Raw genomic sequence first — 12,188 nt, forward strand, 5'->3', positions numbered from 1 at the left:
GCTGAGGTGACCTCAATCTGAGAGACTGGAGACCATGGCTGGGTGAGGGTGCATGGGAACTGGGTGGGTGGGGACTGGGTGGATGGAAACTGGGTGGATGGAGACTGGGTGGATGGAGACTGGGTGAATGGGGACTGGGTGGATGGATACTGGGTGGATGGGGACTGGGTAGATGGATATTGGGTGGATGGAGACTGGGTGGATGGGGACTGGGTAGATGGGTACTGGGTGGATGAGGACGGGTGGATGGGGACTGAGTGAATGGATATTGGGTGGATGGGGACTGGGCAGATGGATACTGGGTGGATGGGGACTAGGTGGATGGAGACTAGGTGGATGGGGACTGGGTGGATGGAAACTGGGTGGATGGAGACTGGGTGAATGGAGACTGGGTGAATGGAGACTGGGTGGATGGGGACTGGGTGGATGGGGACTAGGTGGATGGAGACTAGGTGGATGGAGACTGGGTGAATGGAAACTGGGTGGATGGGGACTGGGTGGATGGAGACTGGGTAGATGGATACTGGGTGAATGGGGACTGGGTGTTTTTGAGACAGAGTCTCGCTCTGTCACCCGGGCTGGAGAGCAGTGGGGCTATCTCGGCTCACTACAACCTCTGCCTCCCGGGTTCAATCGATTCTCCTGCCTCAGCCTCCTGAGTAGCTGACATTACAGGCACCTGCCATCTCGCCCGGTTAATATTTTTGTATTTTTTTTTTACTAGAGACAGGGTTTCACCATGCTGGCCAGGCTGGTTTCAAACTCCTGACCTTGAATAATCCACCCACTTCAGCCTCCCAAAGTGGTAAGATTACAGGCCTGAGCCACCACGCCCGGGTGTTTGTTTTTTGATACAGGGTCTCACTCTGTCACCCAGACTAGAGTGCAGTGGTGCTATCATAGCTCATTGCAGCCTCAATCTCCTGGGCTCAAGTGATCCTCCCACTTCAGCCTCCTGAGTAGCTGGGACTACAGGTGCACACTGCCATGCCTGCCTAGTTTTTTATTTTGTAGAGATGGGGTTTCACCATGTTACCATGGTCTTGAACTCCTAAGCTCAAGTGATCCACCCACCTCGGCCTCCCAAAGTACTGGGATTACAGGCATGAGCCAACATGCCCAGCCTGAATGGCCGCTTTTGATGGAGCACTTACTATGTGTCGCTAAACCCCTCTGAACCTCAGTTTCCTCCTTTGTAGTGTGGGACTTGCTCGAGGACTCACTGCTGGCTTTGGGGAGCACAGAGAGAACTCAGGTCTTTGTGATTCTGAAGTCTAGGTTCTTCCATCAGCAACTGCCATTTCCAGAATTGGTCCCACCCCAGGGGGATCAGTCAGGTGATGTGAGATCCTGCTCGGGGATGTGGAAAGGGAATGGGGGCCGGGCGCGGTGGCTGAAGCCTGTAATCCCAGCACTTTGGGAGGCCGAGACGGGCGGATCACGAGGTCAGGAGATCGAGACCATCCTGGCTAACATGGTGAAACCCCGTCTCTACTAAAAAAATACAAAAAACTAGCCGGGCGAGGTGTCGGGCGCCTGTAGTCCCAGCTACTTGGGAGGCTGAGGCAGGAGAATGGCGTAAACCCGGGAGGCGGAGCTTGCAGTGAGCCGAGATCCGGCCACTGCACTCTAGCCTGGGCATCAGAGCGAGACTCCGTCTCAGAAAAAAAAAAAAAAAAGAAAGGGAATGGGAAGTCAAGGCACCCTGCCTGGTCCCATGCTGATCCACCTGGGGTACCCATCTGAGAAACAGGGGTGGGGACCAGACTGGATGATGCAAATGGCATGTGGCATTGACCCTCACCCTGGCCACGGCCTCCAGGTGGGCAGAGTGCACTCCCTGTCTCTGGACTCTGGGCTCAGCCATGTAACTTGCTTTGGTCAAAGGGATGGCAGCGGATATAACAAGACCAAAGGCTTGAGGTGCACTTTCACAGTGGGGCTGTCTTCTTGTGCTTCTGCTATGAGAAGATCATCCCCCTGCATGGCTGCCGGTCCTTCAGCCTCGCCCCACCAAGAGACACATGGAACAGCCGGATCCCAGCCTAGAGCCTGTATCCCAGCCTAGCCTGAGGCAGAGCCACCCAGCCAAGACCAACTGACCCTCAGCTAACCTGTAGATGCATAAGGGGGAATTCAATGATTGTTCTAAGCCACTTGAGTTTTGGGGTTGTTTGTTATGTGGCATTACTGCAGTGATAGCTAACACAAGCCTGACATCACTGTACAACACTTGGACTCTGAGCTGCATTTACGTCCTGAATCCATCACTTACTGAGAATCAGGTCTTTATTATTATTATTAATTTTACTCCATCAATTTCAAGTTTTCCATAAGAGACATAGATAATGTAAAGGTCAAAAATTTTGGGCAACAAAACAGAGATAACTACAAAATCTCTGGCGAACAACAGTTGCTACCTTTGCACCAAGCTGAACTCTGAGCTTCCTGACAGGCATGGCAAAGAGAGGAAGTAGATGCACTAGTCATATGCTGGGGAGCATCCAGGTCCCACGGGCTGCATCCCACGGGCTGGTGACCTCCCCACTGGGGCCCTCTTCACATTGCTATGGGATAACCACATAATCTTTTCCCCAGCTTTCCTCCTTCCAGACCCTACTCCAGTGTTACCCCAACTTGAAGCCTTCCTGGCTGTTAGAATTTCTCACAGCAGATTGCCTCAGTCACTCATTAGTTCATCCCGTATCTACTGGCATCAACCTATGTTGTACTTAGAAAGGACGTATCAAGGCCGGGCGCGGTGGCTCATGCCTGTAATCCCAGCACTTTGTGAGGCCAAGGCAGGTGTATCATGAGATCAAGAGATCAAGACCATCCTGGCCAACATGGTGAAACCCCGTATCTACTAAAAAAATACAACAAAATTAGCTGGGCGTGGTAGTGAGTGCCGGTAGTTCCAGCTACTTGGGAGGCTGAGGCAGGAGAATCACTTGAACCCGGAGGCAGAGCTTGCAGTGAGCCGAGATTGTGCCACTGCACTCCAGCCTGGCGACAGAGCGAGAGGCTGGGCACTGTGGCTCATGCCTGTAATCCTAGCACTTTGGGAGACCAAGGCGGATGGATTGCCTGAGCTCAGGAATTCAAGACCAGTCTGGGCAACACGGTGAAACTCCCGTCTCTACTAAAATACAAAAGAAATTAGCTAGGCATGGCGGCGTCCACCTGTAGTCCCAGCTACTTGGGAGGCTGAGGCAGGAGAATGGCTTGAACCCAGGAGGCAGAGGTTGCAGTGAGCCAAGATCACATCCCTGCATTCCAGCCTGGGTGACAGAGCAAAACTCCATCTCTAAAAAAATAAAAAGAAAAAAAAGAAAAGAAAAGATGTATCGAGTGAATAATGAATAAATGAGTGAATAAGGAAATGAATTTACAGATGGGGAAGTTGGCCGGGCGCGGTGGCTCAAGCCTGTAATCCCAGCACTTTGGGAGGCCGAGATGGGCGGATCACGAGGTCAGGAGATCGAGACCATCCTGGCTAACCCGGTGAAACCCGTCTCTAGTAAAAAATACAAAAAACTAGCCGGGCGAGGTGGCGGGTGCCTGTAGTCCCAGCTACTCGGGAGGCTGAGGCAGGAGAATGGCGTAAACCCGGGAGGCGGAGCTTGCAGTGAGCCGAGATCCGGCCACTGCACTCCAGTCTCGGCGACAGAGCAAGACTCCGTCTCAAAAAAAAAAAAAAAAAAAATTTTGTAGGCCGGGCGCGGTGGTTCACTCCTGTAATCCCAGCACTTTGGGAGGCCGAGGCGGGCGGATCACAAGGTCAGGAGATCGAGACCATCCTGGCTAATAAGGTGAAACCCCGTCTCTACCAAAAATACAAAAAATTAGCCAGGCGTGGTGGCGGGCTCCTGTAGTCCCAGCTACTGCAGAGGCTGAGGCAGGAGAATCGCTTGAACTTGGGAGACGGAGGTTGCAGTGAGCTGAGATCGCTCACTTGAGATCGCGCCACTGCACTCCAGCCTGGCGACACAGCGAGACTCCAGTTCAAAAAAAAAGTAGAGACGGAGGTCTCACGATGTTGACCAGGCTAGTCTCGGACTCCTCACCTCAAGCCATCCTCAGGTCCAGGTCTCCCAAAGTGCTAGGATTAAGGCCTGAGTCACCGCGCCCAGCAGAACGCATTTAGTTCTCACTGCAACTTCCTGAGGCAGGCTGTGCTGTTATCTTCACCACACAGAGGGAACTGTGGCTTAGACAAGAAAAGCGCCAGCCAGCCGGTGGTCAGGCAGGATTTGAACTCAAGCACACGGTGCCCATCCAGTCCCGACGGACTCTGACTCCTCCGACAGCGGAGGGAGCGAGTCGCCTGGTCAACAATGAGTGTCTCAGGGTCCCGAGTATAAGATGGGGCGTCTGATGTGTCGCGGGGTCCTGCCTGGCCGTGTCCGGGTCTCCGGGAGGGCCAAGGCAGAGGACGACGATCCGGGGCAGGGTGGCCGGCACTGCTCTCCCTGAGGGCCGGGGCTGCGCGCTGCGCGGTCTGTGCCAGGGGTACGCCGGGCTCCGCCTCGCCTTCCTGCCCCGTCTCCCAGTCCTCCGCCCTGGCCCTGCCAAAGGGAGCCCGGCCCGGGCCCTCGGCTACCGGCGGGGATTCGGGGTCCTGCTGATGCCGCAGCCCTGGCAGGGGACGGGGCGTGGAGGGAGTGGGCCGGTGCTGGCGCAGCCGCAGAACTGTGCCGGAGGGACTGTGACCCCGATGGCCCTCTCTGAGTCTTGGTTTCTTCCTCCGTAAAATGGGGCTTGAGTAGCGCCTCCGCGACGGGGAAGAGGGCTCGCAGGGACAGCGCGCCAGAGAGCCCAGGGCAGCGCGAGGAAGGCGCCTGCGGCTCCCTCCCAGGCCCATCCCACTGCCGATCCCGCCCAGGGGTGGCCCCGAGCATTTCCGGAAGGACCTCAGGAAATACCAGGCCCCCGCCCCCCACCCTCCCGCCGCCCCCGCCCCCGCCCCCGCCCCCGCCCCCGCCCGTCCGCCCGTCCGCCCGCTAGCGTCCAGCTCCCTGGCCGCCCCTCCCCCGCCTCCTTCCGGCCGGGCCCCTGCTCTCATCTTGGCCTGCTGAGGCTGCAGGGCTTGGCCCGGCCTTTGAGAATCTCCCGCCGCCTTCCCGAGCCTTCTAGATGTATCTGCGCCGCCTCCTCTCTCCCTCCCCTTCCTTCCAGCCCTTCATTCCCTCACTGCGGGCAGGCCCGCAGGCCCCGCGCAAACGTGGGGAAAGGTAGGTTGAGGGGGCTGTGTCCGATAATGGGCAGCCACACCCAGTAGGCCAATCAGCTGCAGGAAAGAGGCCAAAGGAGTTGGAAGAGATTCTGGGAACCCAGAAAAGGAATCAGGGAAGGCTGCCTGGAGGAGGCGACATTTAAGTTTGGACTGGAAGAGCAAGGCGGGTCAGACAATAATTCATGTATTTGCCAAGCATTTATTGGGCACTTATTGTGTTCAAGACCCTGGGGTTGGGGCAGGAGGCAAGATAACTGTGTCCTCATGGGTTTTGCAGTAGGGAAAACAGTGGAGGCAACCATCTCACAAACTGCTGGAGCTGAGACCACCAGAGGGGACAATAGAATGTTAGTTCCATCTGATCAATGAGACCAGAGAGGACTGGGATGAAATGACTTGCCCACAGTCACAAGTGGTAGAACTGGGATTCCAACCTGTGCTACATGGAACATGAGCCCCTAACCACAGGAATCTCTGTGGCTTTTCAAAACAAACACGCTGCTGCACACAGGAGCAGCTGCCAGCCTGCCCTGCAGCAGCCATAGCCATGCTGCAGGCCCCACCGGGGGGCAGGTGCTGGCAGAGGGGACAGCCAGCCATTGGTGGGAGACCTTGCCCTGGGGAGAGGCAGCAGCGGAAATTGCTGTGGGATGGTGGAGGCTGTGGTGGCCATGATGTGGTTGCTTCAGGGGCCCTGTGGTTCCAACCGGGGCACTGTGCCTGCCTCCTGTGGCTTCTTCACCCACAGAGAACCCTCACTGGGGCCATGTCCTGCTTCCTGGAGCTGAGATTGAGTCTGGGAGCCCAGGTGGAACCCTTCTCACTCTCCGGGGAACTCCCACTCTTTATCTCCTGGGAGGCTGGGCTAGCATTTCTGCCTTATAGAAGAGGAAACCAGGGTCAGAAAGGCATGATGGCTGGTCCAGGGCCACACAGCAGAAGGGCTGTGTCTGCTCAATGACTGAAGATATGCGGCTCTTTTCTTGATACTCCATTCATTCATTCATTCATTCATTCACTGTAACACGTGCACATATCCTTTGGGTACTGACTATTCCCTTGCACAGCAACCTGAAGCCTTCCAGCTAAGCTTGAGCACCCGAGGACCAGTGACTGTGCCTGGGGGCTTCATCCAGCAGCTGCAGCCTGCTGGCACCTGCCCCAGAAGGCCGCCGTAGTGCTAGGGTAGGCTGTAAAGTGCTATCCCACCAGTAGCCTTGATGCATGACTGACCTGGTAAGAGTTAGTGAAAAACAGTTCCGTATCATCACCCAAGGTTCTCCAGCTGTCTGTAGTGTTATGTGCTAATTCCCATACCCTTTATTGGCTTCTTCCCTTTCCTGTGTCATTTCCCTGACAACCTAAACGTGATTCTTGGGATCGCATTCAAACCAAAAACCTTGCACTGGAATTTTTGTTCCAGACTGGGCTTCTGAGGGTAGCAAACGAAGACATTCATTTATTCAGTCTTCAAACACGATTGACGTAACCTGAGCCCGCCCCCATGCTGGGCTCTGGGGATGTGGGCAAGATTCATCGGCGTTTCCTGGCCTCCAGAGCCCTTTGCTTGGTGGGAGAGGCAGGAACAGCTTCTGATGATTCTAATCCAGTGTGGTTAATGACATTATCACATCATCTCCAGGGAGAGTGACCCCTTCTGCCTGGGAGGTCAAGCGGCTTCTCCAAAGATGTTCCCCTCCCGCTTGGCTTTGAAGGATGAGGAGGCGTTCCCCAGCGGGACCAGGGGGCTAAGGAAATGGCATTATTGGCAAAGAGAACAGCACGTGCAGACCAGGAGCAGGAGCAAGGAGGGGCTGACAGATGGTGGCACTAGGGATGTTGGCAGGGTCAGACCGTGCCAGACTTGAAGGCCAGGGGAGACCCTGGGACTGTGGCATGGTAATGGGAAACCACCACTGAAAGTTTTGGAGCAAGGGCAGGATTTGGTTTTAGGAAACGCACTTTCTCTGAAAAGACCTACAGGTTTAATGTCCTTCCTTCCTCATTGTAACTCCCAGCAAGTCAAGGGAGGCCACCCTGGTGCAGCTGAACTGCAGCATCGCTGTATGTGGAGCTCTTATTAACACTTCATTCACTGGGTCTTCACACCCTTGAGTGAGGCATCCTTTTTAGTAACCTCTTTTTATAAGTGGGGAAACTGATGCACGGTACAGGAACTCAATCAAGGTCCCATAGCTAGGAAGCAGGGACAGGCACGTTGGCTCACGCCTGTAAATTTCAGCACTTTGGGAGGCCGAGGTGAGCAGATCACCTGAAGTCAGGAGTTCAAGACTGGCCTGACTAAGATGGCAAACCTTATCTCTACTAAACATACAAAAATTAGCCAGGCGTGGTGGCACATGGCTGTAATCCAAGCTACTCGGGAGGCTGAGGCAGGAGAATTGCTTGAACCCAGGAGGCAGAGGTTGCAGTGAGCCGAGATCATGCCACTGCATCTAGCCTGGGCAACAGAGCAAGATTCTTAAAAAATCTTTAAAATGTCTTAAAAAAAAAAAAAAGCTGGGCGCGGTGGCTCATGCCTGTAATCCCAGCATTTTGGGAGGCCAAGGTGGGCGGATCACGAGGTCAGAAGATTGAGACCATCCTGGCTAACACGGTGAAACCCTGTCTCTACTAAAAATACAAAAAATTAGCTGGGCATGGTGGCGGGTGCCTGTAGTCACAGCTACTCGGGAGGCTGAGGCAGGAGAATGGTATGAACCCAGGAGGTGGAGCTTTCTGTGAACTGAGATCACGTCACTGCAATCTTGGGGGACAGAGTGAGACTCCGTCTCAAAAAAAAAAAAAAAAACCCACAAACAAACAAAAAAACAAGAAGAAGAAGCAGCAGCTGTGTTTCTTTGGCTTTAAGCCCATCCTCTACGTTGCCCCACTGCCATGGTTTTCAGAGGCTGGAGGGCTCCAGGAACCACCTTCTCTCCCCAGCACAGCCCTGGGGATGGGTGAGTGGGCAGAGAAGGGACAAGCAGCCCAAGTCACAGCCAGGGACGGAGACAGCGTGGCTTCTTTCGGAGATATGAAGAAGCAGGAGTGTTATTCTTGGCCAGGATGGGAAACGGGTTGGAATCTTGGCGCCTATGCTCCCTAGCCATGTGGTCTGTAGCAAGCCACATCCTCTCTCTGTGTCTTGCCTTACCCATCTGTAAAATGGTGGCTCCTCATAACCCCCACCTCATAGGGCTGTTGTGAAGATTGCACGTACTGAAGACTCAAATTCTCAGTACACTGCCAGGCACGTAGGAAGAATGTTGTTTTATAGCCCCCATTTGGGAGTGGGTGGACAGGAGCACAGACTCTGGGCTCCAATCCCCAAACTGCCATCTACTAGTCCATTTGTGAGCTGGCTGGTAAATTCACCTCCCTGTGCCTCAATTTCTTCATCAGTAAAATGGGATAACAATGGTGCCTTCCTGGTTGGGTTGTTGTGAAGGGTAAATGAGATGCCACGTGAAAGTGCAGAGGAGAAGGGCTACCATAAGGGGTTCCATGTGGGTGCTGCTGTTATTATTGGGTACCTACTGCATGCTATGTGCCTGCATACAGGAGTTGACCTTTGAGGCCTGCTTGTTCATGGCTGTTTCACAGATGTCGAAGTGGAGGCTCGGCAGGGTTGGAGGTTACCGGAGTCTCCCAGCTGGTAAGGGCGGTGTCGGGACTGGAACCCCAGCCAGGCTGACTCAGACATCCCTAGGGCCTGCGCCTAGCACGGCAGCTGTGACTCAAGTTTGCAGGAAGAGGAGGAGGAGGGTGGGGTAAATGGGTGCTTGAGGGAAGCCACGACCTCTATTCCCTCAGAAATGGAAGTGCTTGGTGAGGTTTGAGGTGTCTGAGCCGAAGAGCAGCCAGTGACAGGCCTGGGGATCGTCTGACACAGCCCACTTGACAAGGCCTTGGAAACTTTTGGTCTCTGCAGCAGCAACCGGATTTCAGCCTGGGCTTCGGACACCTCAGCCTGGGTACAGATGTGACTTGGGTACAGTCCTTCCCTGGCAGTGGAGGGGATGCCCAGGCTGGTACAGGAGTCTCGGGTCCTCTCTGACTCTACCCCAATCTGCTGTGTGATTTTGGGCCCAGGCAGGGACCCCTCTGGGCTCTGTTACTGGAGAAAAGACAAGTGGCTGGGACAGGTGGGTCCCCAGCCCTCCTTGCCTGGAGGTCTGCGAGTTGGAGGGCTCTGGGGTAAAGCCAGAGCCAAGCCAGGGGAGAGCCTAGGCCACCTGGGCTCATGTCTGGTGAACAGGGTACCCTCTAGCCAAAGCAGGGGCAAGACAAGGCACATGTCCCTCATATGGGAGCTCGGGCTGACCCCCTCTCCCAGCCCTGCACACCTCAAGCACATGGCCTTGGCCCATCTGCCCTGTGGGTGGACACTTTCCAGCCCTGGGTCCTGGACTCCACCAATTAGCAGGAACCTAGACTCCTGAGGGGTGCAGCCTGGATGGGAGGTCAGGGAACTGGGTTCCTGAGCACATCTCTGGGCCATTCTTCTCTCCATTGGTTTCCCAAATGTGGACTGAGCACACACTGTGAGTCAGGCCTGAGCTAGGTTCTAGGGATGCTACTGTCAACAAGACAGATGAAGGTTCCTGTCCTCATGGAGGGGAGGGAGACAATAAGCAAATAAATAAATTCATGATGTAATGTCAGCCAGGGAGCGATGCTGCTAAGCAGGGCGGGGGTGGGGAGTGACGCAGGCTGCTGTTGGGGAGGCACCGTTGTAGTGGTCAGGAAGACTGCTCTGAGAGGCAGACTGAGGGAAAGAGGAAGGACATCTAGATGTCTGAGGGAAGGGCCATTTAGGCAGAGGGAACAGCACAGGGCTCAGTGTGTGTGCGGAGGGGTGAGGTTGGAGGGGGCTCCGTGTGCAAGGGTGCCAGTGGGGAAGGGGGACAGGCTGTGAGTGGACAGGGCTATAGACTTCATTCTAACTGCGACACAAAGGACTTGCAGGGTTTGGGAGGGGGACATGATCTCATTTGGTCTTCCCAATAACCCCCTGCCAGAAAGAGACAGAGCTCCAAATTGCAGTGAGGAAGCTGAGGCTCAGAGGACATCCCAGCACATGTCTAGGGTGTCATATCATCATTGGAGGAGCTGGGACTCAAACCCAACTCTGGAAACTGTTTTGTCCTCAGCTCCGTGATAACATTGTGTGAGGTGCCGGGTGCAGCTCCCAACTCCTCCCTGCCCAACCACCACGCTCTGTTAGCCTGTGGTCTACAGAGTGACTTCCACCAGGGATGCCTTGCCTTTTTCTTCTTCTTTTTTTTTTTTTTTTTGAGACAGGGTGTTTCTCCATTGCCCAGGCTGAAGTGCAGCGGTGCGATGGTAACTCACTGCAGCCTCAACCTCCTGGGCTTAACTGATCCTCCCACCTCAGCCTCTCAAGCAGCTGAGGTTACAGATGCACACGAACACGTCTGGCTAATTAAAGAACAATTTTTTTCTTTTTTTTGTAGAGATGGGATCTCATTGGGTTGCCCAGGCTGGTCTGAAACTCCTGCCCTCAAGTGATCCCCCCATCTCAGACTCCCCAAGTGCTAAGATTGACCCACTACTCCCATCTGGGATGCCTTATCTTTTATCCCTTTACTCTACAAATATGTGCTTAGGCTTTGCTGTCTGTGGCCAGAACCTTGCAGGGGTGAGAGACACAGGGAAATGAGAGCTGGTCCCAGCCCTCCCTTAGAAAGCTGCTGGACCACAGGGTGGCAAAACAAGTTGTCTGTCACATCCGGGAGCAGATGCTATGAGGATAAGCAGCCAGAGAAGACCCCTAACTTGATCTGTGGCCATCAGAGAAGGCACCCAAGGCAGGATGCCTCCCTGAATCCTAAAGCCAATTAGCAGTCAGCCAGGAGAGCTGCTAGAGGGTGTCTATGGGGGAGTGGAGAGGATGTTCCAGGCAGAGGGAACAGCAGACTGGAAGGCTCAGAGGTGAGTGTGAGCAGGCAGTCTCAGGGACCCCAGGCAGTTGGTGAGGATGCAGTGCTCAGGGGAGGTGTGCCGACAGGTGAGCTGTCAGGGTCAGGTCCCTGGGGCCTGGCTTGTCCTTTCCGCCATTGTCTGAGTGAGTGGGTGACTGGTATCTAGTGGTCCAGATGAAGATAATGGAGATACAATTGTGTTCTTCTTTCTGCTCAGTGCCTCTCAGTTAAGCACATTTGCAAAAATTAATAATAACATACGCTTTTACATCCTCCACTTAAATTTCCTTTGGAGTAAAGAAAGTAATGGAGGGAAAGGAAGAACAGCAGGAAGGAGTGAGAGAGGGAGAGAGGGAGGGGAGAAAGAAACAAAAGAAGGAAAATAATTTTCGGGGGAAAAAATTGTCCTTTTCTGGGCTAAGATAGCCCCAGTCTTTGCATTTTCTCACCCACTGAGTCACCGGCCTCCTGCCCTCTTTCAGGACTGTACATCTTGGCCTCTTACCTACTGTGTCTGCGTCAACCTCCCTCACAGCCTGATGGCCCCTGCGGCAGCCCCACCCCAGTTGTAGGGGCTAAGAAAACTACAGTTGCATGAAAGAGCAGAAGTGAGTGAGAGGCAGAAGTGGCGGGGAGAACCAGTCTGGAGAGGTGTTCCGAGATCTCTAGACCAGCCAGTGGATCCTGATGCCTCACGTGGTCAGCCTTGTCTAGAGCCCCTTCCAGCATGGAGGCCAGCCCTCCTGGCATTCTTCTAATGACACTGAGCTATGAGTTATGTGTGCCAAGTCTGTGCTGGGTTTTGTACCAAGTGCTTTCCATTCATCAGTTCAGGATAGTGAAGCAGGTAGCTCCAGGCTCAGAGAGGAACAGGGACTTGTCCCAGTTTACACAGCTGGAAAGTGGCTGAGTCTGGATTCAAACCCAGACTTCCTTGTCTCTAGGACCTGTATTTTCAACTACTGCCTATGCCTCTATAAGGAGCCAGCTTATGGCTACGTTCA

The 12,188-nt window shown here is 54.3% G+C and overlaps 1 long non-coding RNA gene across 1 annotated transcript; it reads left to right on the forward strand.

Annotated features, from left to right (window-relative positions):
* Positions 1-5,035: 5,035 nt before the first annotated feature.
* LOC105493347 (uncharacterized) lies at positions 5,036-11,963 on the forward strand. Its single transcript, XR_011615251.1, has 4 exons — positions 5,036-5,234; positions 8,801-8,894; positions 9,053-9,213; positions 11,667-11,963. It is a non-coding gene; the product is annotated as an uncharacterized lncRNA (long non-coding RNA).
* The last annotated feature ends 225 nt before the right edge of the window (positions 11,964-12,188 follow it).

The sequence above is a fragment of the Macaca nemestrina genome, chromosome 17, assembly GCF_043159975.1.
Source record: "Macaca nemestrina isolate mMacNem1 chromosome 17, mMacNem.hap1, whole genome shotgun sequence".
Classification (NCBI taxonomy): Eukaryota; Metazoa; Chordata; class Mammalia; order Primates; family Cercopithecidae; genus Macaca; species Macaca nemestrina.